Genomic DNA, 27,700 nt, shown 5'->3' with positions numbered 1-27,700 from the left:
ATATATCCTTTTACAGACAAATCAAACATGTTAGAAATAGTGATTGATCATTAAAGAATAAATAAAAAAATGCAATGTCATGTTTTAATTCTTTAGGGAGGGATTTACGGTTGAAGCTAGTGCTTGAGATGACAGGATCAGTTCAAATATGGAGATACAGTTACAATATTTGTCACAAATATTTTAAATTGGGTTAGTCTTTATTTATAGCTTTTTTGGTATATTTCTATTTATATAGCTACGAATGGGAAAGATAAATGCGTTTCCAAATGAAAGCTATTCATAAGTGACCGTCAAGCCAAATGACTAAAAGTCTATGTACATAACATCCCGTTTCAATTCTGAATTGAAGTTCACATATCTATGAGTCTAAATTCCTAACAAATAACAAAATAAAGTACTTTAATACGTCACTTCTAGGTGTTTAGTTTCTTGCTATTAAGACAAACTCCATAGATAGAGTTGTACGTGGATTAACTCGCATGTTAAATTTTTTGTAGTTGGCAATCCGAACAGTCATGGGGGAGGGGAGGGGTTGTATGGGTTGGGGGGGGGTTCTAAAGTGATTATCATTAATCTTTCATTCTTGACAACAGAGCATCTCAGGATAATATGTTTGCGTGATCATGAAGGACAAAAAGTAATACTGAGGTAATGTCTGGGAGTTATAGATGTGAGCTTCCATTCGACTTTGAGTAGAATTGTGAAAAAAGATCGATATCAGAGTAATTCTCGCTCACTTTCTTCTTTATAGATACAGCGTGGGATTTACGTAAATATCTTCCCGCTAATGGCTACTTTTACTCTTTACATAAAAATGCCATTATAAGGAATTATCTCAGCCTAAACTAGATAACTTTTTCTTTAATACAAAATGATTTTAAAAATGTAGAACATAGATATTTTCATTACATAATGACACAGAAAGTACTGGTCTCAATAGTTTAGTATTGTTTTAAATGCGTTACTATCAAGACACCACTACGGATGGTACATTGAAATCCGAAAAATTACTAATTCATTCATTAATAAAAGTTGAGTGATTAAAATTAATTCAAATTTCGATATATTCAAGTATAAATAATTAGTTACAAAACAAAACAAATCTGCACTTCTTAGTTTACGTAAAAGTCGAGAAAATGACACAAGAACGTGATTGAGGAATTGTCTCTGGATGTGACACATTGTTACTTTTAAATCCCTGCTTCAAGTATAAAAGTAAATACATACTTTAAAAATCCCTGACTTTATTTCATTGTCCTAATTATTTGTAAATTCTAATAGAGTTCACTCTTATATTGAGATAATATTGATATTTAACGAGAATACAACACAAGGGCATTCCGTATCATTCAACAACTTTTTAAAAGGCCAACTACCTCAGTTATGGTGGTGTCTCACAAGGTTGGAAACCATTGTTCTATGGGCTTGAGGTACGGAGACTGTCATTTCATGACCTTAACTGCTTTTTTCTTGAGTCACTTCTTTATTTTTGGTTTATTTTTGTTCCGGAAGACATATTGCACGACTCATTTTAAGTTAAAATGTCCTGAGGGACGGAGGTTGTCACACAAGAATTCGAGGGTAAATGATTACGTCTATGCTTGCTTCAATGCAGTGGAGCTGTCCTTTCCCCTTACCAGAGAAACACCCACAGATCAAAATGATTTTACCCATCTGTTGGACGACTGGGATGATATTCTTGGGCTGTTATGTACTTATCATTTTTCTTCTTCTATACCCCTTTTGTTGTTCGTAAAATGCATTTTACTGTTAGAATAAGCATAGCATAAAAATTATAGAACAAAGCAATCAATATAAGTACAAACATAAATATATATTAACCTATTGGCATTATTTTGTATTGTGTGACTTTTTTTTCATTTTCTTAATGAAAAAACCCTATAAACATGAGAGTATTAGTGAGTTTCCACTTATCAAATTAAATTGAAATGTCATCAAATGAATTAAACAATAACTCATTTACGTAAATCATTTTAAATTATAATTAATTTTCTTTCACAAGACCCAAAAATAAATCAAATATGTAATTATATAATGAAAATATGAGAATAAACAACATTTATCAAATAACTCTTTTGTACATAATTTATAGGTTTTCGTATTGATTCATTCATAACTTATATATCCATCATTTTTCAAATAATGATGAAAATAATATACATTTAAAAATATATATTAGAGGTTTCATTCTTAGGTAAAATGACTTGTAGCAATTAGAAAAAATATTTTCTTATCTATAGAGTGGTACAGAGTTTTGTAGCCCCGCTGCATTAATATTGTGAAACAATATATCTATTGAATATCAGATTCAATAGACTTGCCCTAGTTCTGTACACCACATCACTGACTTGCAGCTAGTATGCTCAACGTCATTTGGAATATTTTGCGCACATCGAGGGTATCAAGGATTCCTTATTGAGTCTGGAAACTTCATCAGCGTCCACTTTGACCATGACCTACATTGAAAATTAAAGGGGTTAAGATCAGGGGAAGAGGGATGTCAAAAAAAATTTTTTGGCCAAAAATGCTCAAAATAGTTTTTGCACCATTCTTTCAATTCTTTTGAAGGGTGAGTTAAAGCCATATCCTGCTGGATATTACCATGTATTTGACTTTGGAGGGACATCAGAATCCTAGGAGCTAAGGGACCATTGACCATCCCCTTTCTTTTGTTGAATTTTTATAGTTATCACTATCAAAAATTCCTTTTCAATAAAAAAACTTAAAAAATATCATAAATTTTGAATTAAATATATTGAATTTCCCTCGCATTAAATAAATTTAGTCTCTTTTTATATATTTTCGCTCTAATATTTTTTAAGTTTTTAGTTTCTTCTTATATAAATTATTTGTCAAATTTGGTATTGATAAAAAAGAACAATTTTTTTATTTCCAAAATTGTACAACGGCTTGCCTACTCCTCTGATTACGTCCCCATTATGTAATCCCCCAGCCTTGAAAATACATTCAAGTGCTGGGAACTTGGGTAACGTTTACTCTACACTCAATACACTTTATTTAATTGTGTTAAAATTTATGATACTCTCATCCTGGGTCACCTTGTTATTATAGACTTGAGTACAGAGAAGATCGTACGGTTAATACTTTTTAATTCAAGTAAAAACTATTTTTTGTTTTCAGTGTCATTTATACTTACAAAATTAATTGATTAATTTTCTTTTTCTATCTGTGTTTTCCTACCACCTACTCCATACATCATTACTTAATTATAGATAGTGTTGTGTAGGTTCTTATTTATTCAGAGCTGATCAGTCCAGTCTTAGAATCAGTCATAGCAGTCCTTGGCATCGGTTTTTCAGACCGTCGGTCCTCTGGACTGTCAGTACTAGAACTTATTTAAAAAATAATCAATAAAGTTGATTGACGTCATCAAGAACCGAACTTATATATTTTTAGGACTGATATTCAGGACTGAACAGGACCAGACCGAGAGTGAATTGGACATGACTGTAGTCTTCAGTCCTAAATATTGACCTACCCACAGTACTAATTATAGATAATATTTCATATATTCTCTTTGTATCGAAGTTGTTCATTTTGAGCTGAATCATCTGAAAATCCAACAGATTCATAATTATTAGAACTTGGAAGCTAACATAAATTTTGTCTGATTATGTTTTTTTTATCCATGTCAAGATTTTAATTCATAATTATCACCAAAAAAAAAAAAAAAAAAAAAGTATAACCCTGCCACTCTATATATCCCAAACAGTTTTCCCCAACATAATAAATTTGATTGAAGACGAACGTTTTTACATTAGTATCAAATTATGTTCATATTATCTTTCACTACTATACAAAAAATAGTCCAAATAGAGAGTGTTAATCAAATCAGAATTGGTTTTCCAGAAACATTTCGGTTCATTTTACTCGATTTGGACAAACTGTACTAATTTAGAATCCTTTCATGACATTAGATATGATGTCACTAATTTGAGCTATCATTATCTGTAGAGTTATTCGTATTCAAAGAATTTTGCAAACTTAGAATTATAAAAATGAATTGAGAAAATCGTTTTTTGTTTAAATTAAAAACTGACTGATTTTCATGAATCTTACAAATAAAAGTTCAAAAGCTTAATTAAAATTATTTTATTTGTTATAAAACATTTTGGCAAACCCTTTTAGGCTAAATTTATTCTCGACGGCAACACACGTTTCTCACAGATTGTGATTGACCTTTTTTTATATAGAACTTTAGAATCTCCCCTCTAGAATAAAACCATGCCCAACCCGTTCCCACATCTACAGGCAGATTGTCATGCATAGAAAAAAGGAGTAGATGCTGTCGCAATCCTTATAACAAATAAAGTCAAAAAATTGAGGCCCAAAAATGTAACTCAAACTTCGTGAATAAAGAAAATAACAGCCAACTAGACATAACTATCTACAATTTGTACAAAAATTGATGGTAGTCAATAAAGTTTCTCCTTTGTATTAATAAAATGATTTTTTTTTGTACCAGAATACAGTAAAATTTAGAAGGTAAATTCTATAGATAGTTTTGGATATGTTCGGACGTAATCACTTCTTAGGATTACATCTCTCATTCCTTAAAAGAGATTTGAGAGAATGCCTAATTTCTTAAGTTGAAATTTAATATCAAACATAGTCTAGTACTATTCTTTGAAAACCAGAGCTAAGGCTGTTTGCCTGATATAAAGGTGAAGCAAGCAGTAAAAACGTTGCAAATATACTAGAAGTTCCTCTCATACCCATTGTAAATGGGCAGAAGAAGAAAAAAAAGACCGATAAGATAGAGAAATGGCAACCAAAAACTAAAACCTCAAGTTATTAAGGTCATTTTCTAATATTTTTTAAGAGTAAAAAGTTGTTATCTAGTATTAGCCATACATTTATATAAATATGGCCTACATGCATCTGAAATTTTTCTTGTTGGCCTTTTAAAGAGAGTTTAATATTTTCTGACGACTTTATTATTATTCTTTACATCTTAAAAAATAACGTCTATATAAGATGGTTTCTCTAGTAGTTGTGCAAATAAGTGAAACATCTCGAGTAAAATGGCTCGAGAGTAATAAAACTATGTAAGTCCTTGTTAGGCTTGAAGTTATATTGAGGATCCACTTCGAAGTATTTATTTCCAATATATATATAGTGTGGGATTTAGGGATGCTTATTTAGTTCTGATAAATAATTGTTTGTAAACAATATACTCTAGAACGGTAGAGGCATCCTCAACTGTCTGTTCCTAGAGGCCTGACCTTTTTTATTATTGAGCCAATAGTCCAGCTGAATTATGATATAATTACACAATTACACAACATTATGACAGCAAATCTGTTCTTCTCCCAAAAATTCTGGGTTACCTTGTCTTTTCTTTGATTGCTTTTATTTTTAAATGCTGGCAAGTTATATTTTGTATAATTCTAGTTATCAGTGTTGCTAGAAGGCCAGCAAATTTCAGCAGGATTGACAAGTGACAAAGATACATTTTGAATTGCAAGATAATTGAAACAAAAAATATGGGTTTACCTTATATAATCCTTAAACCCCTTTGATGCAATCTTATGAAATAACAAATGATGTGCAAAATGCTACAGAGAATAATTTGCATTTTTGTGTGGAAGGTAGTTTTGCATTCAAAATGAATTGGAATATGCATTTAGTATTCCTCAGTGATTAAGGAAGATGTAAAACCTACAAGAAATATGTTTTTACATATCTTTTTATTCTCTACTTGAATATTTAGAAAGCCTTTGAACAAATCGATTGCATAAATATATATGAAAATATATTATGTATTTTCGTATAATACAATACATACCTATAGAAAATAACATTTTTTTTTTTGCCTATAACTTATATTTACAAAATAAAATTTAAATATATTTTTGTGTTATGTCATCAATTTTTTTTGTTTACGTCAAACCTTTGATATTATAAGATATCATTATAAGCATATATGTCTCAACATCCTTACCAAAATGACTTAGTAGTCTACAAAATTAAATTTATTTTATTTGAAGATGACGTGCTACATTTATTATTTAATGGTTAGAACTGTGACAAATCTTATATAATATTTAACCAAATAAACAAAAATTGTGTATCAGACACATGGAACAGTTGCAACATGCCCTTTTCTTTGAACATTCTGGGTTGGGAGATATACGTGGACTGTAAATTGATACTAACTTTTTCAAGAATATAGTAACGTTTAGGGATTATTTTTTGACATTCTGGTTCAGCCACCTATTTTGGAACGACGTATCTCAATGGAAAACAAGCTCAGGAGAAATATTTCTCTTTAACTCAATATGCGTAGGTTCGCGCCCCGGTCGTTTCTAGAGAAGGAAATTCTTTATGTAAAAGGATATCAAAGAAATATAATGCTATAGTGTTTACTTATACTTAATCAGTGCATCTCCATGTGAACAACTTATGAAACATTAAAAGAATAACAAAAATATATAATAACACTTCGTCATCCTTTCATCATGAGTGGGTAAAAAGCCAAAAAAGCACAGCATCTAGATCTCTTAGATGCTGATGTTGAGGTGACGAGGAGTGTAGACATTATAAATTTTCAAGGGTGCCATGATGATGAAAGCAGGAAGTCGAGGGCTTCATTGAAAGAGGTATCAGGATTTCCCCATGAAACTGATGAATTGCCTCGCCAACGACTTCTCTGGGGCTGCCAGGACCATCAAGAGGACTATGAAAGGCGACTTGGGATTGTTCTCATACACAAGGACCTCTTTTTATTTTTGGAATTTATCTAAATCAACCTCTTAAGTACACGTTTTATTGCCCAACCCCTTATAAATTAAATTTGGATTTTTTGAACATAGTATTAGATCGGTGTTTAAATGAGTACTGTCCTATCAATGTAATCAAAGATAACTACATTAGCTGGAAAGCAGAAAGTGGAGGGCAAAATTTTAAGAGGGATTCAAAGTTCCTGTCCAGTTTGGACAAGAAAATAGGGGAGGACACAACCAAATCAATGAATTACCGAATGAAAATATACGAGGTCCCCACACTACATTCTGACAGAGTTCATGAAGGCCAAGAGGCTCTAAATGTAAAGAAACAAAGAGACGTGCCCCTTCCATACCATATTTAGACTTTATTGCGAAGGGCATTTTAGAGAGGGAAACCAACAAAACTCCACGCCCAAATGATAACTCACTGAAAGCCACTATAGTGACTGTGTAGGACAACATGTGTAAGGAGTCTGTCATAAACTTATGCAAGGCCTTCCAGCAACGTGTAAAGGCTGTGATTGGTGCAGAAGGTGTCTATATTGAGTGACCAAAGCTTGTCACAAATTTTTGTTTTTCAGAGTTAATATTGATTTATTCAGTGCAAGATTCTTAACCTTACATAAGTGAACTGAGATATTAAACGGCTTAAAATTAATTAGACTGCTTCTTATTTCTTGAATCTACCTTTTATCGCCAATACTTTTAAGTATGCTCCTAAAACATTAAACCTAATTCAAGAAATGCAGTTCTTTATTCATCTTGATAAAGACTTGTTTAGGATTTATTAGTATATTTAGCCATTTTTAATCGATACTTAGTAAATTGAATTAACAGTTTTGCTTAAAAGTCGTTCCTTTCTTTTTCCTTATCATTTCTCGGATTTTTTTCTTTTTTTCAATGTGAGTACTTCATAAAACTGATGTGTACTGATTTAATTCCCAATTCGAATAAAGTAATGAATGTTACATAGTAGAAACTTATATAAAAATTAAATGTCGTACACTAAGAATAATAAATTATAGTATATTGAAACCTTAAGCTCATGTTGTTAAGATTATTTTCATATAATGATTTATTTTTTCTTGGTAAAATATATTCATAAAAATATTATTTATATTTAAATTACGAATGCAAAATGAATATAATAGTAAGAAAAATGAAAAAAATAATTAGTAACTATTACAATCGTTCAACTGTTTATGATGTAGTTAATTAAGTTTTATTTTTGGGTTTCTTTTATGCCTAGTTCATTAGCTACCTTATAAAAAGGAGGTTCACAAAGAAAGGGTTCAATATATTTTTAAATGGGGCCTCTTCAATTGGAATTGGACTTGTTGTTAAATATATTTTATTTCATTTTTCTCGTAACTTAGTGAAGGAAGTTCCGATTTTAACGAAAATTAATTCGTTTGAGAGCCTTGGAATTATTCTTTTTAATAAACTAGGATTTTAAAAGTTATATTCGATGCAATTTTTCATAGATTGCGTTTAAACATTATGGTAAAAAATACCTCTTATGTCTTTCTGTCAGACCCTCTATAAAGAAAAGTTATAGCATAAAAAGTGCAGTCCATGTCGCCTGTAACTTTAAATCTGCTTTTGGGATTTTTTTCCACCTGGTGAGGAATCACCCAATATATCCACCTTCATTGCTCAAGGATAAAACGGATTATTCAAAGTTGATCTGGAAATGAAATAACTCAAAATCAAAAGGTAAAAGATGTTTCAAACAACAAAATCATTTCGAAACATTTCGTAACCATATTTCGTCTCCAATTTGTGGAATAACTGAAAAGAAGTTATTAACAACTAACCCAGGGTAAAAAGTAGCTTATTATAGCTCTTGCTATAATTAGAATTAAAGTTAGAGATCTTGCTATTCAGACAGGTATTGATTTATGGGAAGATTAGCAATGTACTCGCCCGTTAGGTGTTTACAAACGTATAAAAATAATTTCGAGGCATAACTATGAATAGCTCGAATCCTTAACTCTTAGTTGACGTAGCGTATTAGCCAGTTTAAGGATTGAACTAAACCCTTCTAAGTCTTTGGCTAAGTTATTATCAAATATTTCATAGTCAATAGTCTTTAATACAAATTTCATTCTTGTAGGATGCATGCCTCTATGGTATCAAAAATGAAATAATCAAAGTTTATATGTAATCAGTTAGTGATCTTACAAAGAACCATTTTCTGTGGACGTAAAAACCATAGAAAGAACAGAGTGTTTCAAGGTGCTAGTGTTAAGTAAGATCAGGTAAACTGTTGTGTGCTCCGCTTTATGATATATATATATATATTATTTGAAAAAAAAAAGCAAAAAAACAAACCATTTCTTATAGATTATCATAGCATAAATACCCTGCCAACAGCTGATACCATCTCAAGTCGAAAATAATCTCTCCGATAAAAACTTCCTTCACTCAATAAATTACTTATAGTAAAATTCATGTCAGAAAGATGTAATAAATTATTTTGAAACCCTGAGGGATATCAAGTCAACTGATTTCCTGTCGAATCTTTAATAAGGAATACCTTTTATATAACACAACCTTTATTCAAACAAAAAAAGAAAAGAAAAAAAGAAAGCCTAATATCATTAGGAAGAATTTAGACTATGTAATATTTATAAAATACACAATTTAACAGTAGTTAATTTTGAAATCAAGCAATCGTTGTTTAGAACACTTGTAGGAGGAAAAGAAGCAAAAACATCCACAGCTGAGTATAAAATACTACGTATATTATTAGTAAGGTAACACAAGTCATCCCAAAGCATTTTAGTTTTTCTTTAAATTAGAACAGTTCGCTATTATTCATAAAATATATACATAATTTAACCATTATTTTAACTCATTTTCAAAATCAAAGTCGATTGAAATATAATTTATAAAAATAAATATTAATTTCAAAGACAACCGAATTTATATTTTAAATATCAAATACTTAAGTGAATTTTACACTATAAATTTTAATAATATTATAAGGATGTATTAATTATTAAATATTATTATCGTGATAATCTTCCTTATTTTATCTCCATGAGCTTTAGCATAGGAGTTTTCTAACATTATAACTCTTTGCATCCTCTGAAGTTCTTCAGCGTCTCTGTTTCGGTTAAACGGGAGCTTTCGTTTGTTTTTTATTTTAGAACGTTCAAATAAAGTAGGAATTAAATTATCCACCAAACCCCACCGTCCTTTTGGAGACTTCTGGAGAAACATTGATTCTTCGAAGTGAGTCTAAAGCAAATGGTTTTTTGTATGAATAACCAATAGCAAAGCCAATGAAAGAACATACTCTTATTCTACTGAGGGTTCACTTTTTTCCTTGAGTTCTTTAGAGTGGACTAACTTTTATTTACGAGTGCTTTTATCTTCACGCGGAGCTTGGATACTTTTCAAACCACACTCGTATATCAAAATCAATATGAATTAAAACACAAGTCGTTAGATATCTAATGAAGCATTCATTTTTTATTTTCAGGTACTGTAAACTATTCATATTAAGTTATATTATATTATATACATATATGCTTCATCATCATACTACAAAATTAATTCTGCTTAAAGGAACAATCATTCTATATATCATTTTTATAATATATTAATTTAGTATGAAGATGTAATCCATGTTTTCCAGTTTATAAAATCTAGTAATTTCATTTTCCCTTAGTAATTGATTCAATTTAGAAATGTGTAAAAAGAACAATTTCCGATGAATATAAAAAATTATCCCAGAAAATATGCTATAAGCTATAGACAGTGACACAGCAGTGGTTCACCATTTTCTTTAATCCTTACTTTAAGAAAAGTTTTTAGTCTTTTAAAATTTGGTTGTTCACGCCTCTTTCAATCTGGAGGATATCAACAACGCTGACGTTGACGATAAAAAATCTCTATAGTGATTCACGTTTTCATCACTATTAATTGATTCACGTGAATAAATTTCAATTATTTTGATTTAATCAAATATACTTGAAAAAAATGATCTGATTTCAATTTTTACACAACTTTATTTTTCCAAAAGACAATATAACAAGTCTCATATAATTTATTCAAAAAAAAAAAAAAAAAAAATCCGTAATAATAGTGCACATTTTAAGTTTTATTTCACACAGCTTTAAAATCATATCAGATAGTTGAAATCCCTCACTGTGCATAAACTGAATAAACACTAACTTGAGGATGAAGTCATACCGTCTCCGCAAAAGACACATCCTTACCGACGAAATGAAGAGCACCCAGGCTGGTCAAAGCAGGAAGTTGCTGAACAATTGCAATCCCACTAACTGACTCATCTTTTATTCGGTGGAGAAACAATGGACTGTCGACAGATCCCACACCTTCTGGAACGACAGATAATTGGCCACAGAGGGAGTTTATGTCCCACATGTCTTTAACACCAAGCTTTCGGCCAGCATTATTAACCTTGGAGGTATTTGGAGCAACGTCAGTGGCATGCCCCACATTTTCTTTTATCTAAAGGAGAGGGTGGGACCGACAAGTATTGTGAACTCCTGTCGGACCAAATGATACCTTGGATGAAAGTTTTTTTGTCAAATGAGGCCAATTGTGTCGAGTTTCTGTTTCAACAAGAATTGACCCCCTTTCACAAGGCCCGCAAGACCCAAAACTTGTTTAAAGAAGAGAAGATGTCATTTTGGCACCGCTACACCTGGCCCTCTAATTCCCCCTATATGAATCTCATAGATTACTTTTTTTTTGGGGGTGTTATAGAGGAAGGTCTCTACCAATAGACACAATAGAATCAGCTCCTTGTAGGTCTCAATCATCAAGTACTGGAACAAAGTCTCCCTTGTGGACGTGGTCAAAGGCTGAATATCCTTTTTTTTAATAGATTCTTTTTTTAAAGATATTAATTGAATACTTTTCTATAATATTAACTACAACATTGCTCATGACCATGTATTATGAATAAATTATAAGGCACAAAGAAGAATGTTGTTTTTCATCCTTTTTCAGCCTAAAAATGAAAATATACCTAGCGAGTTCCGAACAAGATTATGAATCAATAAAAATAACTTTTAGATAAGTTTTATTAGTCCTACTTTTATTTGAGATTTGTTTTAAGGGTACAAAATGACTCTAAACGATAAGAGTCTCGAATGACTAAAATCCCAGATATTTTAAAATTCAGATGACTGTGGGAAAAACTGAGTCAGTTATGGATTTTTCCGCTCATGGATAAATTTGATTATTGTCTTCAATTCATTTGTACGAAATTGTTCTTCTGTGTTTTCAATAATTGTTGAGAAATTGTTCAGAGCACACCATCTAGAACTAATTCGAATTCAATCAATGAATGCTCCGAACATATTATTTTTTTGTCAATAATAGTTGGCAACAAAATACATTGTGCATTTGTTGTTAGTGAATCAAAAATTATATGTGTATAAAAATATAATTTTCATATTTATCTTGAGCTATTAATCGACATGAGTTGTAATAATTCTTCGAAAATATTTTATGTATTCGTTTTCTTGCTTATATTTATTATTTTTTTTTTTTTGATACCTCATAATGTGGGAATTAATTCATCTTCTTCACCTTGCCAAAAGGAAATTGGATCTTACCTAGAATTCATCAATTGAGAAGGTGTGTTTTTGAGACACGATGAACATTATTATAATCTCTAAATTGAATAACGTGAGTTATATATTTTTACAGACTATTATGATAATTATGACATTCAATGGGTACTTTTTATATTGAACGAGCACCTTTTTCCCCCTACTAAAGGCTATTTCTTATTTACTACTAATAGTACAATATTTATAAAATGAACGAGAGAATTGAGTTGAAATGTTATAAATTTATTAGGATTAAAAACGGATTTATTTGTAGGTTACTATTGTCTTATACATAAAATAAATAGATGTATTAAAGTTTATGCAAAGAATTCTCTAAACATGAAACGATCACTCCTTTCCCACCTTTATTGACCAACTTAGGACTTTTTTTCCTTATAAGTGGCTTAATTATGCAATGAAATTATAATAATTCAAAGCTCTTGAATATGAAGACTGTGTTCATGGCTTACCAAACTGGATAGTCCAAGGGGTTTAGGTCAGAGCTGGAGGGAGGTCCAGATGTAGGCAGGTCATAAATTAGCCATATTGTTGATGTTGAAGTTTTCCTTCTTCTTGGCTGTAATGCACTTATTGATGTTGGCAGTACAGATGCCAACGGTCTCTGTAGTTTTCTCGGTATTGACGCAGAGAAGATCTTACGGGCGTTAATTGGTCAAAAAAGGAAGATAATAAAATAGCTCTATGTGTTAACAGGTGTATTAACTCGCCTCCATTTGTTGGTTTGTCTTTTCGTAAGCAGGATTATGGAAAAAATTAGAAATCGATTTTAGTGAAACTTTGTAAGAAGGTTATATACATTTTGCCAAAAAAGTACCTGGAGTTGTTAATTTAAATTGCCCGCGCTGAAGGGATTTATAAACTTTTTTTTCTAGGTTTGTGGCACTGTCTTTCATTATGAAGCCAAGTTTGAGCACGATATGTAGACCAGTTTGCTTGCAAAAGATGGATAAGTCAGTCTACCTCACTATTGCTCCACGATTTTTACAATGAACGAAATTTTTCAAAAAACCTGATGATTGTTGGCTTGTTTGTATGTCATACTCGTAGACCCAAGTCTCATCCATGAACGTTGTATCGGAATTTGCACGATCAAACATCTACGAAGTGACTTCCTCATGATACTTCTTTTGTAAAAAATTCAGCTTTTTTAGAACAAGCCGTACAACGACGCGTCTCATGATCAAATTTTCAGTAAGAATAGTAAAGATTGACTCGTGAAAGATGTTAAGGCAATCTGATAACTCCATTAAGCTGGTATATTTTGTTGAAGAGGACAAAAGTTCTCCAGAATGCGGCTTTTCCTCGACGATCTCTCGGTACTCCTTAAACACTCTGTGCCAATCATAATGCAAGGATTATGATAATACTAATTCACCAAAAACTTTTATAACATTTTCAACGAGTCAGCACTTAACATTTCGTTCGTTACACAAAATTTAAGGCGAACCCTTTATTCAATAATTTCGTTCATTGTAAAAATATTGGAGCACTAGTGAGGTAGACTGACTTATCCAGCTGTTTCCAACAAACTAGTCTACAGATCGAGTTCAAACTAGACATCCTAATGAAAGACAGTACTGCCGACCTAATTTTGAACAAATTGAGGTTTATTACTCTAACGGGAGGAAAATATTTTAGGTACAGGTTTGTACTTAATTTGATTTTGCTTATTGAATTTAACTATCTTGAACGAACCATGAAATAATGAAGTCAATCCTTTGTTATACATATTATGTAATCGGTATTTATTTCTCTGGGTGGTATCTAACCCAAAGACTGAAATGTTAATGTAATATATTGTGTTTATCACATTCTTAATCCATTGTCCCTAATTTCTAAGTTATCAACAAATACTGTAATTAATGATTGAGTTTTCAAAGGATATTATATAGGGTTTTTTATTATTTATTTGCAACCTTACAAATGAATATGAGATAAAAGGAGGGGGCGGTATGGGAGATGTCTTATTCTGGATACATCATGTCTTCTTTGGCAAGACCACAAGTCAACTTTTAACTTCTAGATTCAATTTTAGTAGTACTTGACAAGATGATCACGAATCTATAATTATTCACTACCAGAACCCCCGGCATGAGAAATGACTTATTTTTGGTTTTTTAGAATTTTTGATTTGAAATTTTTGAGTACATTTACCCTTGTTATAGATTTGAACCAACTTTTCATTATACAAAAATCAATAACTAATATAAAAACGTTTTTTTCCCAAAATTTTATGTTGAATTCAAAAATATACTTATATTTGATGATACAATCCTAATTAAATGTTCATCCGTGGTAATATTTAAATTTCTATTGAATAAGAAAGCCATGGGAATACAACGACTTATGGAAAATTCATGAAACGAAATTTATAAGGTTAAACCTAGTGAAAATTCACCTAACCCATATTCAGGACTTTCAAATGTATTTATAGTGGATTATACTCCAAACGTGTTTAATTGATAAAGATTGTCCTTCTTAAATAGCAAAAAAGTTTAAGCAATCTTTAAGATGGGACATCCCAACTGGGTTTTTTTTAACACTAAATGTCATTAGTACTCTAAACACAGAAATTGACGCGGAAGATAACTTGACAGATTGGCTGATGGCCAAAATGGCTGGGGGTCTTTTATTCGTCTATTTTCGGAACAAAAATTATAAGACAGCGTCCTTTCATCACTTTTAGAATAAAAGTATATTATACAAGCACTCTTTACTGCATAAATGTATGTAAACAGCCAAATTAACACATTTCAGCTCATATTTGGAGCGATGCAGCATTAAAAAGTGTGCCCAAATAAGTTTTAAATAAATTAAAAATAATTTATTTATTTTATGTGAAAGATGGTTTCATTACAAAGTACAATCTGGGACTCTCGAGGTTGCTACCAAGTATTTCATGATGAAGATGCAATTTGCTTCTTTTGTCAATGTAAATCGTAAATTTTTTTATTTGAACACTTATGAGGACCCTATTCAAATGGCAAGTAACTTTTTCAATCAGCTACTGGGCAAAGAAGACTTTTTTCAATAATGAAAAAGCTTATGCACTTATAATGAAAATGCAATATATTGTCAATAAATCACGTACTATAAAAGAAAACACTCTCAATATAATTTGACATATTTTTAATCTTTACACAAATGTTCTTATGAAAAATTGATCTCTTTCTTATTTCACTAACAATGAATGCAATGTCTTTATTTTTAAGCATTCTTGATCTTGATATATTTTATAAAAGCCTTCTGTATTTTTGTTTGTCTATTTTCTATAATTTTATTATCTTTATGATACATTATTAACATATTGTAAATGTTTAAATGCATGCCAATGAAGACCATTTACAAAACTAAATCCATATTCCATTGTAGAAGTAATTTGCAACTTGGGTATGAATCTATAAAAAGTTTTTTATTATAAAATCTGGTATTCGAGAATTTTTTAGTATCTTTCTCCTTTTTAAAGGTTAGAGTATGAGAAAATCGATAACTGATGTAAAAGCTGTTTTTTTTTTTGGTAGAATTTTATTCTAATTTTAAGCATGTTCTTATATATGATATACAATTATCTAACCCTGAAAAAGTTGCATTTAAAGGATCAAAAAGCACTGAATTTTAAGAGTTTTATTTGAATAAGAATAACACCTCGGGTCTTGTTCAACTGCTTTATTTATTTTTTCCCCAATTGTATTATGAAATAATCTATAACAGGTTGATCGTTTATGATTAAATTCAGGTCCTTGACTTTTGTTGCTAATTTCCTACGACAAAGCCCGAAAAAAAATAACAAATTATGACCAAAAAAGATAAATACCTAGTTTATTACTGGCAAAGTGTTGGAAGAAACTTAAGAGAAAGAAGAATATATCAACTCGAAAATAATTAAATCAACCCCCTTTACTTTGTGATCACAGAAGTGGTTTCTATATAGGTTGCTGACATTATGGATATATATCAACAAGTCGAATTTAACGAAATTTCAATGTTTTTTCCTGCAAAAAAGCTGTTGAATCTAAGTTCCATTTATTTTCTTTTTGTGACTGAGAGAGAACGCTAATATCTATTGTAGATATTGATTATTTTGTATAAATATATGTTAAATATGATAAAAACTGAGCATCTTATGCCATCAAGGACTCTCTGATTGTTTCCATCAATTTGACAATGACCAACATACCATGGAACTTCTTTGTCAATACTTGCTCCTCCTTCCAGGCTCAGATCCAGCCTGTGATTGATGATGGAGGATAAAACAGCAAATGACCCCTTTCTCATTATTTATTTGTACAGTTCAAGCCAAATTTCAAACAAATTCCCTGAAAAAAGTAGCCTCATTGACAATTTGGAGATTTTCGAAAAATGCACCGATTTGATCTTTACACCCTGTATCATTTTTTTATTATTTACCTACTAATATTTGAATATATATTTTTTTGCTTTTTTTAAATCTAATTACCTAACATCAAAAAATTTCTCCTGAAAAAAAAACAATATTGCTACTTAATTAGATAGTTTAGAAGGAAATACTTTTTCCCCTAAATAAATAACACAAAATATTTATACTTCAGTAGGTACTTTCGGGATAAAAAAAGTAAAAAAAAAACAAAACTGAGAAGCTATTTCTTTTGAAACAAAGTTTTTAAAGTAAATTGTTTTGTTTTTTTAACCTTTAAATTGCAGTTTCTCTAGATTGGAGGATCTCATATAAAATATATTCACATGTTTAAAATTAACATAATATTTTGCAAAGAGAAAATTAACTTTTTTTGAATTATTCATTTTTTCATGAATTAAAAGTTGTCTCAAATCAATTATGAGTATAAAGTTCAATCTTTGTTTATTACTCAGTTTCTTGTTAAAAAAATAAGATTTTAGATTATCGTTGTTCCCTTGTTTATAATTTATTGGATGGATCTTTTTTTTTTTTTTTTTTTTTTGCGTTTTCTATCAACTCTGCTTTCTGTTGCTTGTTGCTTCTTTTTCCTTCAAAATAACATACTACATTTTTTTACTTATACCATTTTAATACTGCGTTTTATAAATTGTATGATTGATTATGACTCTACTTTCGGTTTTGACGTATAAAAAGAACATTAATCATTTGAGTAGAGAGAAAAATGTACGATTAACACTTTTTATTCAAGTAAATACCATACGAGCGTAGTCGCGTATACCTTAAAAAATTATGCATGAATTTTATTTTTCCAACTATGTTCTTCAACTACCTTCAAAATATTTACCTTTTGGTAAACACATAAGTTGTTCATTTTGAGTGGGATCATTTGAAGATCCTAGGAATACAATATAATGATACTACAAAACTAAGATATATGCTTTAGAAGATTGATCTTTAACACTCACACTGCGGAACGGACACTGTCAGTTAGTCAATCGGTTCTAGGCCACACAAGAATGAATTATTATGTATGTTTTGTTGTTTATCTAAGTATATAACCATAATAACGGGGGGCTTGCTAATTAATCTACAGTTGCTAGTAGAAGACACAAATATTAAGTATGAATGCAAATTACAAAAAATAATTAATTGTGCATGGTATTTCATAATTATTATTTAATTGACTAATCGGATATCACGGACAACAAGCTAGAATGTCTATTACATGTTTTTTTTTTCTTCAACTAGGTCTTTATTTATTCACACATGCACACACACACTAAAAAAATTGAAATATGTACACATATGTAAAATGAATAAAATAAAATTTGTGTTTAGAATAAAACATAAATAAACATGATAGTTTAAAGTTAATTTTCTTTTTATAGCATTAAAATCTTACAGATATAACAAATATGTAAAAAAAGCATATCAACAGAAATCAGAAAATTTAGTGTAACCTAACCTAAACAATTATAAAATGATAGTTAAAAGGCCTCATAATGAGACAAAATTATCAAAAAAAAAAAAATCTAAACTTCTTAGCCCGCGATATTCTTACAGTGTCTGTTCTATATATTGATAATGCTTCTTAAAGTCTTCTCCAATTTTATTGAAGAAGATGGGTAATATTTTTTAAGATCTGAAACATAATTTTAGGAAGTACCATGCAGCTGGGGAATCTTCAAAGAAAAAAGTTTCACTGCTAACAGCAGTATAAATTAAAATTGTTCTCAGATCCATCCTATCAATCAATTTATCATCCGTAATACCGGGCCGTGCAGAATTATTTACCGATTTTTGTTCAGAACATATCGCAGACAATAATGACATTTCGAATGACTTGAGAACCAATTTATTCATACATTTTTAGAATAAAAAAATAGTTTGTGATCAAATTTAATCAATGTAGCCACCATTTGACTCAATGACACTGGTCAGGCGACGTTTGAAGCTGTCACAGACTTGCTGGATGTAATCGGCGTCCATGGAGGCCCAGGCCTTGTTGACAGCAGCCTTTAATGCATTTATGTTTTTGTGTCGTTTTTTGCAGGCCTTGGTCTCCACGTGCGCCTAGATAGAGAAGTCTAGTGGGTTCAGATCTGGGCTCTGAGGGGGCCAGTAGTCCTTGGGCCAAAAGTTCATGTTGTCCTTGAGCCACTCTTGAGCTTTCTTGGAAGCGTGGGCGGGTGCTCCATCTTGTTGAAAAACCCAAGGAGAGTTGCCGACTATGGATTTAATCCACGGAAGGACCTTGGACGCCAGAATCTTCACATAATCCTTCGCTGTTAATCTGTAGCCAGTGGGGAGCCATACCGTCTTCATAGCCTTCCCGTTGGAGGCCACGACACCCAACATCATCACCGAAGCAGGATGTTTTGTTGTTGCCACATAGCGGTGCTTATCTTGCACATCTCCAAAGCTCACAACACGGTCATTTTGCCTGTTGAAAACAGGATCGACCGTAAAAGTTTTCTCATCTGAAAAAATGATGATGCGTCCAGAGGAGCTCTTGATATCATTCAAGATTTTCTTGGCACGCTCAAGTCTGACTTCTCGCTGACGTTCAGTTAGCAGAAGGCGTTCAGTACGCCTCAGGGACTTTCCTCCAGCCCTTTTCAATGCCCTTGAAACGGTTGATCTCGACGTTCCCATCATTGAAGGAGTCCTCTTGAACACTGCCTTTACTTGCCTTGTTGAGACAGTGGGCTTCCTGCCAGCCCCAGGGGAATGCTTGAGATCACCCCCAGCCTCCAAGCGCTTAGAAACGTTGTAAATTGTCTTCAACGAGGCCCCAACCTTTTCCTTATTGTTGTTATGAGGCACTCCCGCTCGGAGGAGGGCTGCAATTTCGATCCTCTTTGTTTCCTGATTGGACATGGTCTCACGTGTGGAAGTTGTTATGCTCTCACAGGAAGGATTTTTGTTTATTTTAACAGTAAAAATACGAAACAATCAGATTGGTTGCCACAAAACCTCCTAAAAAGTTTATTTATTTCATCGGTAAATAATTTTGCACGGCCTGGTACGTTGAGCTAAGAAAGCAGAAAGTCTAATTTTTCTTTCCTTATAAGTATCAAAACTAAGAAGATATAGAGTCATATCGTCAGCACATGAAGTAAAAAAAAAATTATCTTATACTATCTGGACCAGTTGCTTTGTTATCTTTATAATATTTCCTAATATAATCAGAAATATTACTATAAGAAAACACAGTGTAATTCACCACTTTTTTGTATCTTGGGAAACTAGTTATAGGACAACCAATTATTTTCTTGTAATGATTGTGAAATAATTTGAGAATAGCTTTTGACTCATAGACTTTACTATTTTTGGTATAAATTTTATTAATTTTATCGGAGGAGAGACCTTTCCTTGATGAAAGAGTCTTAAATCTTTTGTAATACTTATTTTCAGAATCAACTTTCTTCAACATTTCCTCGTCGGCGATTTCTAAAATAGCAAACACGTTTAAACTGTTAGCCACAAAGGTTCGAATAAATAATGACCCATTGTTCATTATTTCTTCAATATCACCCAGTAATTTAAATTCCTCAAATTTATGAACGATAAAGTTGTGTCCTGAACTTGTTTTAATAAACTCTTATAAAGTCTTTTGCATGACAGAGCTGGGTCGTAAGATATCCTAAGTTTATTTTTTAGGTGTAGTTTATATTCTTATAGATCTAGGATCCACTTAGGGGTCCTAAGACTTCTATTTAGTGGAGTTGTGAACAATCCTAAATTAATCATTTTATGATTGGAAGAAGGTTCAAATACATATGAAGCTCTCGTGGTCAAAGAGAGACAACGACTAAAGACCAAAAAACTACTAATCCATCTTCGACGACAGCTTACCACTTCTCCATGAATAGGAATTCCTCATTCGATATCCTCATCACATGATACAATTTTAGCTCATAAATTAATTTCATTAATACCGAGTAATTCTGATGTGTGAAAGGTTTCTCATATATATCAACATTAAGATCACAAATCAAAATTGAGGGGAGGTAATCATTTTCTTATTAGGTCCATATGCGTTGATAATGATAAAATACGAGATATTAGAAGATCTGGTGTCACTCACTTACATTGGAATAATGCTTTACATATACCGAATGTCCATTTTACTTAGCCACGAATGTGATGATCCCTCTAAAGGGACTGAATCCAGTATAGAATCACACATAAGTATCAGGAAGACATAAAGGACAGGAGCTAGTGCAAGTAGATGCTACTTTAGATCTGATATCTTCTGGACAAATTGTATATGGTTACTGACACGTGCACGGAGGAAATCACACATGCGTTGCCATTTTTGTTGTTGCTTCTTCATTTTTTTACTTAGAGACATGGGATACATAAAAACTTGTTTATTTTTGTTTCAGCTATTGTTTATTTGCTTAATTAAATCTTATAATTAAAAATAACAGCTATAACTTCTTAATTAAAGGCTACTGCAAGTGATGGGTCCCCACTCTATTCAAACATTTGCTTTAAATATACATATATATAGGCTAGTGTTTTATTTAAAGGAATTCTTAAATAAATATTTGTATACATATAACAATCATGATACTATGGATAAAATCAAACAAGCTACTTCATCTCTAAATCCGTGGCATTTAAATTAGTCATAATATTTATTTTTATTAATTTTCTTTGGCAAAATGTAATAACAAATTGTACTGCCAAGAAGTAAAAGAAGTTAGAAGATGAATCAATCATTCCAAGATGATAATATTATTAAAAACTTTAAATTCTCATGTGTACTGAAAATGCTCCATTCTCAATTAAATACATTATTAATTCATCTCTTTGCATTTATAAAATAAAATATGTAAATATTAGTCGTCATAGAGACAGGATGAGCAAGCTATCTATGCCACCACTATGATGCAATCTTTTAGGGAAACGTAGTAAGCTTAGGCAGGTGATTTTTTTTGTTAGATAGCTTGTTTACACCTGGAGCAGTTGGAAAACAATTACACCAATTGACAAATTCGTTGTCCCGAATATTAAGAAAAGTCAAGGAGCCCTCCTTGGAATCCTTGTCCGGAACGACAACATTCAATTGCTCGAACTCTGGGACACAGTTAAACATTCTTTTGCAAGGTTAAGAGTAAATTTGAGGTTTCAAAAGGTGATATTGAGGCATCAATAATGCCTCAATGAGGTCGAAGGTCTATGTTTCTAGCACAGGTCTTGGTGTTTGAGGTTGATTAGCCACAAAAGCCACGTCATGTCTCCTCATATCATCTGCCAAGGTCTCCGAGTCAACATTTATGACTACCTGGACGTTCTAGAGACCAAGGTGAAGCTCTGGATTGATATGGTTGCCAATGTGAGGCCTTATTTCTGGCAGCTGGACTAGGCTCCTTGCTACACCTTAAAAAAAGGATCAAATGGCACCAAACAGTTTTGACTACAAAAGACAATAGTAAAAGTATTTTGGGCGGAGATGAGGGGGTGCTTAAATGATACTTTAACTTACTTAATCAGATTGATATAGTATGATTACTATATATTGTATACAGTATAGTCCATTTCCCGCTCCCATTTTGCTATCATAGCAAAAGAATGAGATTTCCTTCTTCTTTTTTAATATATCAATTTCGTTCTTTGATATCAATAGGCAAATATATTATTATAAAATATATTTTCAGAGTTTAGTTTTGCCAATTAAGAAACACTATTATAATATATAATAATTTTAAATTCTTAAGAATACGACAATTCAATCGAAAAATATGTTTGTAATATATCGTAGACAAGGAGTATGTATACAAACACTTATGTTTGTATTTATGTATACCGTGTATTGCGAAGAAAAATGATACACTTAGAACTTAATTTTATAACTACTCATAACTTTTCAATATATATACCAATGCTATTAAATTAAACTATAGATAAACCTTGTTGGCTAAGATAAAAAAATATATTTACACCGATATTATGACTCTTTTCCTAAAAATGAAGACTTTGACATTCTACACAAACTTTTATATATCCTCATTCGACCTTTAATCAAAGTCTGAAGGCAATCCACTCGGTGATAATGTAATTGCTGCTCATGATGCGCCATTCTCCTTATACATAATACACCCATCTCATTACTAAGAATTATGAGAACCCATGGTTGATCAATTTATTTCAAACTTGATATAAGTTTATTTGAAAAACAAGTGTGTGCCACCTCGAAAAAAGTTTGAAAACCCCTGATCCAGAGGAACCAGATCAGAGCCATGTCATGGCTTTTTTGGTTGTGAGGATCCAGATTCATTTATCAATATCTACATTCATTGTCGAGTCCCTATGATTCCTTCTGTTTGTCATTTGGTCACTTTCCGGATCTTTTCCAGAAAGAAGATGACTAATCTTCTAAAGGATGACTTACGATTCTCTTTTAGTCCTTGGCAAAGTCGGAGATAGGTATCTTTCATGGCAGGGGCCAAAAGTGGTTCCTTTAGCTACACAAATACTTCCAACCCTCCTTCTTAATCAACTTTAAGACTGTGGAAGGAGTCACACTCAACCTTGTTTCGTTATTCAAAACAAATAACATAGATACCATAAAGTAAATGTTTTAAAGGCTACTTGAAAAGAGCAATAATTTTCAGGATAATTAAATAAAACATTGAGAACAATCAAATTAATTATGTTATTTTATTAATAAAAATGACATCCTTCATAAAGTTTTTTTATATACCTTTCTATTTTCTTTATACACTAAAATAGCTCTACAGTGCAATGTACCGAGCAGTCTGTTAAAATTTGAACACTTTGAATGTTAAACTTCCGCAAGATATAATTTATTAAGAAAAATAGAATTTCGACAAAATTAATATTATTTTATAAATTGATCTGTGTCTGAACTCTATTAATCATTCATGTAGCCGCTCTTAACGGCAATGATGGTTTTCAGGCGGCTGCATAAGGCCTGGCATACTCTGCAGATATAGTTCTATATCATGGCGTCGCAGAGTTGACTGACAGTGACATTAAGGCAGGTCTTCCCCTCGAGGCACCAAAAGGGTCAAAAAGAGTTCAATTGAACTTAAAACACTCCTTTAAAGAAGTTTTGCAAATGAGGAGATGGGGTTCTTTCATTGCTGGTGTCAAAAGTGGCCTTTTTACCCTAACAAAGCACTTTCCAACATCTTTTTTGATGGCTCTCTTGACAGTCTGGAGTGAAACTCCGAGATTTTTTGCATTAGCACTCATGGACTTTAGGGGATTGGTAAAGGGTGTTTTCTTTCATTCCTCTCGATTATGAAATTTAAATAATACACCATACAAGTTATCATTGAAAAAAAACAAAAAATCCGTAACAAGTCCTGGATTTTTTTTATTAAATTTTTTCAATTGTTCAAATTTTTATGAAACACCTGGTATGAGACTCCGTGAGGGATTTTTAGTCATCAAGGACCAAAAATCATGAAAATTAACCTATAATAAAAATTAAAACTACCCAGATCTGAAATTAAGAACCCAAATATATCACCAGCTTTGAAAATTTGTCTATTTTTGAATTTAATTAATTTACTTAAAGTTTTTGGGAAAAATTCACAAAAAAAAAAAATACAAAAAAAAAAGAAGTTTATAATAACTTTTCGTTTAAGTCCCAAAGTTCTCATAGGAAATTGTTCTTTATCCCTTGTAACTTGATACGTGATTGTGAATGTGGTAGATTCGTATGAAGAAATAACAATACAAAATATAAATTAACTTTCTTTGCAAAAGGCAAATCACCAAAAATCCGAAAAACAATTATGCTAAGAATGTGACATTATGTCATTTCATGAAATGATGAAGTTTATTTTTAAAAAAAAATATTCAAAAAAGTTTTTAATCAAACAAAGAATCAAAAGTTATTGTGTTAGAAGGAACAATATGTTTAATTTCCTTTCAAACTATTTGAATATATGCATAGGTAAATTTAAAAAAAAACATCTGCAGCGATGAAAAGGTTGCTTATTGTTCTTCTAATGTGTAGGTAGATAAAAAATAATCAAATAAAGTGAAGTTACACGACGTTATCAACTATTTGTCGTACCAAATTTTTGACAGTAAGTACCTACGTTACCAGCAGGCAGTAAACCCATTCAAACTTTCAGCCGTTCAATTTTGAAAAATTGTGATTCCCAATTTCATTTTTTAAGCGAAACGTCGGCCATGCAATGATTTTTTGTAAAAATTTAGTTAACTACGAAATTTTTTTGAGGTATCACAAATGATGTTACATAATCATTTATTCTTATTATATTGTTATTTATAGAGATAGGATTTTTGTAGAAGCGCAAAGAGAAGGCAGTAGAAAGACAAATGATATTACTGAATCAAGACCTTTCTTAATATCAGCTGCCTGTTATGAGATTTTGGAAGAATAAAATGAATTATTGCAATAAAGAGGAGACCATTTTTATATTCGGAATTACATTAATACGGGGAATAAATATATCATAATTATTATTAAATATATATGTATATATCTACCTTTAAATATGAAAAATATGACTTTTAAAATTAAAAATGATATAATTTATTAATAAACAGTAGAATTTCAACAAAATGAATACTATCAATAAATAAGTATCTGAGCTCTCTTAATCATTAATCCAGCTGCCCTTGTGGCTAATTGGCAGAAGTCCTGGCACCCTCTGCAGATGTAGTCTTCTGTCATGGATCCCACTACCGGCTAAAATTTGCTTTGATAGCTTGGGTGTTTGGATGAAAGACACTTTAGGCCTTCTCCCCGACATGCACCCTATAGGTGTACTCGAGGGGGTTGACATTAACATTTTCTATAGCTCTTTTGACAGTCTGGTGTGACATCCCAAGATCTTTTGCATGGACCTTCATGGACTTGAGATGATTTACTGGGGCTGTTTTTTTACATCCTCCGGGTCCAGTTTGAACTTTTTGACCGAGTCTTTCTTCCTTTCCAACGTTTCAGACTAGTTAACAGCGCAGACAGTAGTCCGGAAGACGCCAAACTGCTTTGAGTGTGGGAATATAAATTTGTAGATCACTTGCACCTGTCATTTTTTCGACTTGTGTGTAAACTAGAGAGCTCAGGTTTGTTATGTTTTGAAATTAATTGCTTATGCTTGAATATAACAAAATATGAACCAATTTCAATGTTCAACCTTAATTAATTATTAAATTTGTAATTTTTCAGATTTCAATGGACCACCTGGTATGTTATAATGCATTTTTGAAACAATTTATAGCAAAAGTATGCGGGAATGCTTACTTCAGAGAGATAAATTAACACCAAGACGACTTATAAATAGTTATTAACGATAAAGAATTAAGAGCACAGACAACAACAGTTTTTCTTTTTCTAGTATTTAAAATTAGTTTCTTTCGTACACAAATTCCTTCCTTTCTTTTTTTAAAGTTTCTTTATTTGGTTAAATGGAGTTGCACTGATTAAGTATAAGTAACATTATAGTATTACAATTACTCCATCTAACCTAAGAACCTTTTGGTGAAATCCATATACATATAGTATATTTCTTTCTCTAGGAATCACCGGGGCACGAACGTACACACATCACGTTCAAAAGAATAACTCTCGAGCGTGCTGTCCATGAGCTATGTCGATTCCATGATCCCTTCTTAAGTAGATAAAAAGGATTCTTGTAGCCAATTAAATTTGGACAAAGATTCTTGCTATTGCCGTCCTTTCACAACTTGTTTGTAGCTTGGATGAAATATTTACTTTGAGGACTATCATAAAGAAGCCTGTAAATGAACGCTGCAAAAAGAATTTTTCTATTTATCGTTTAATTTCATAAAACTGGTTTTTGAAGATCATATAGTCCAGTTTTACATTTTAAACCCGTATGTGAGTAATTTGTTATACTATAAAAACATATATCCATCAATAATAAATAAAGAAGTAGAGCTTAGAAACAGATCGAGGCTGTTAGAGAATTGGTTCTGTTTACGTTTTAAGTTAGTTTTGCGTCAGAGAAGTGCCCCACTTTTCAGTCAAAACAAAAAAATTGGTGGTGCACTTACGTTCATTTCAGTTCTCCTTGATATCTCTTTCATTTTACTGGATATACAAAATTCCAGGTACGCTAAGTAGTTAAAAACTATTGCGTAAAGTATTCATTTATGTGACTCAACACATTGCAAATTAAGACAAATACAAAAGTTTTTCAGTGGGACATTTTAGTCACGTCTGCGGTACCAACTGAATTTTTTTACTTTTATGGATGTACATTTTTCCGAACTATCGAAAAGAAAAACAACACAAATATGAACTTTACACATCCTAATATTCATGTTTCAATAATTTGACGATTAATATCTTCATTTAATATTTAATTCAGGGTGTAAAGGGTAAAAAAATCTAAAAAGTAACATTTACTTTTATGTTGATCTAAATTAACATAGTATACGGACCTAAGTTAAAATATTTTTTAATTTAATTTTTGTTCCTCTTTCTGCATAAAAACACTCTAAAGCTTTTGATGTTCTTCTATAAATAGTAAGTTTTAAATCTAGTTTATAAAGTCAGATCTGAATGGATTTTATTGAGTATTTTTAACTTTTGAAAGCCAACTTTGAAGTAAAAGCGAATTTCTTTGAAGTGTAATTAATTAATCGCTTTCTTCAAAAAGAGTATATTGCGTCTAAATCTTATATATGGCAATAATATTAATTTGTTTTCAATTGCATTGAGGTAAAAATCACTCAAGGTTGATACATTGATATTTAAAAACTTCATTTTTTACCAATTTATAAATATAATACACAATGGATATTTCTGCTGAACCAGGCTTTTTAGAAGCAAATATTTTTCTGTTAATGATAGTTTAACTATTCATGCAATAAGTTAAGACATTAAAACAAAATAGATACTGGAGGCTTTTTTCCTTTCCAAACAAAAT

Source organism: Lepeophtheirus salmonis, chromosome 6 (genome assembly GCF_016086655.4).
Source record: "Lepeophtheirus salmonis chromosome 6, UVic_Lsal_1.4, whole genome shotgun sequence".
Classification (NCBI taxonomy): Eukaryota; Metazoa; Arthropoda; class Copepoda; order Siphonostomatoida; family Caligidae; genus Lepeophtheirus; species Lepeophtheirus salmonis.
The sequence above is the reverse complement of the archived record's forward strand: the minus strand, read 5'-3'. Positions refer to the sequence as shown.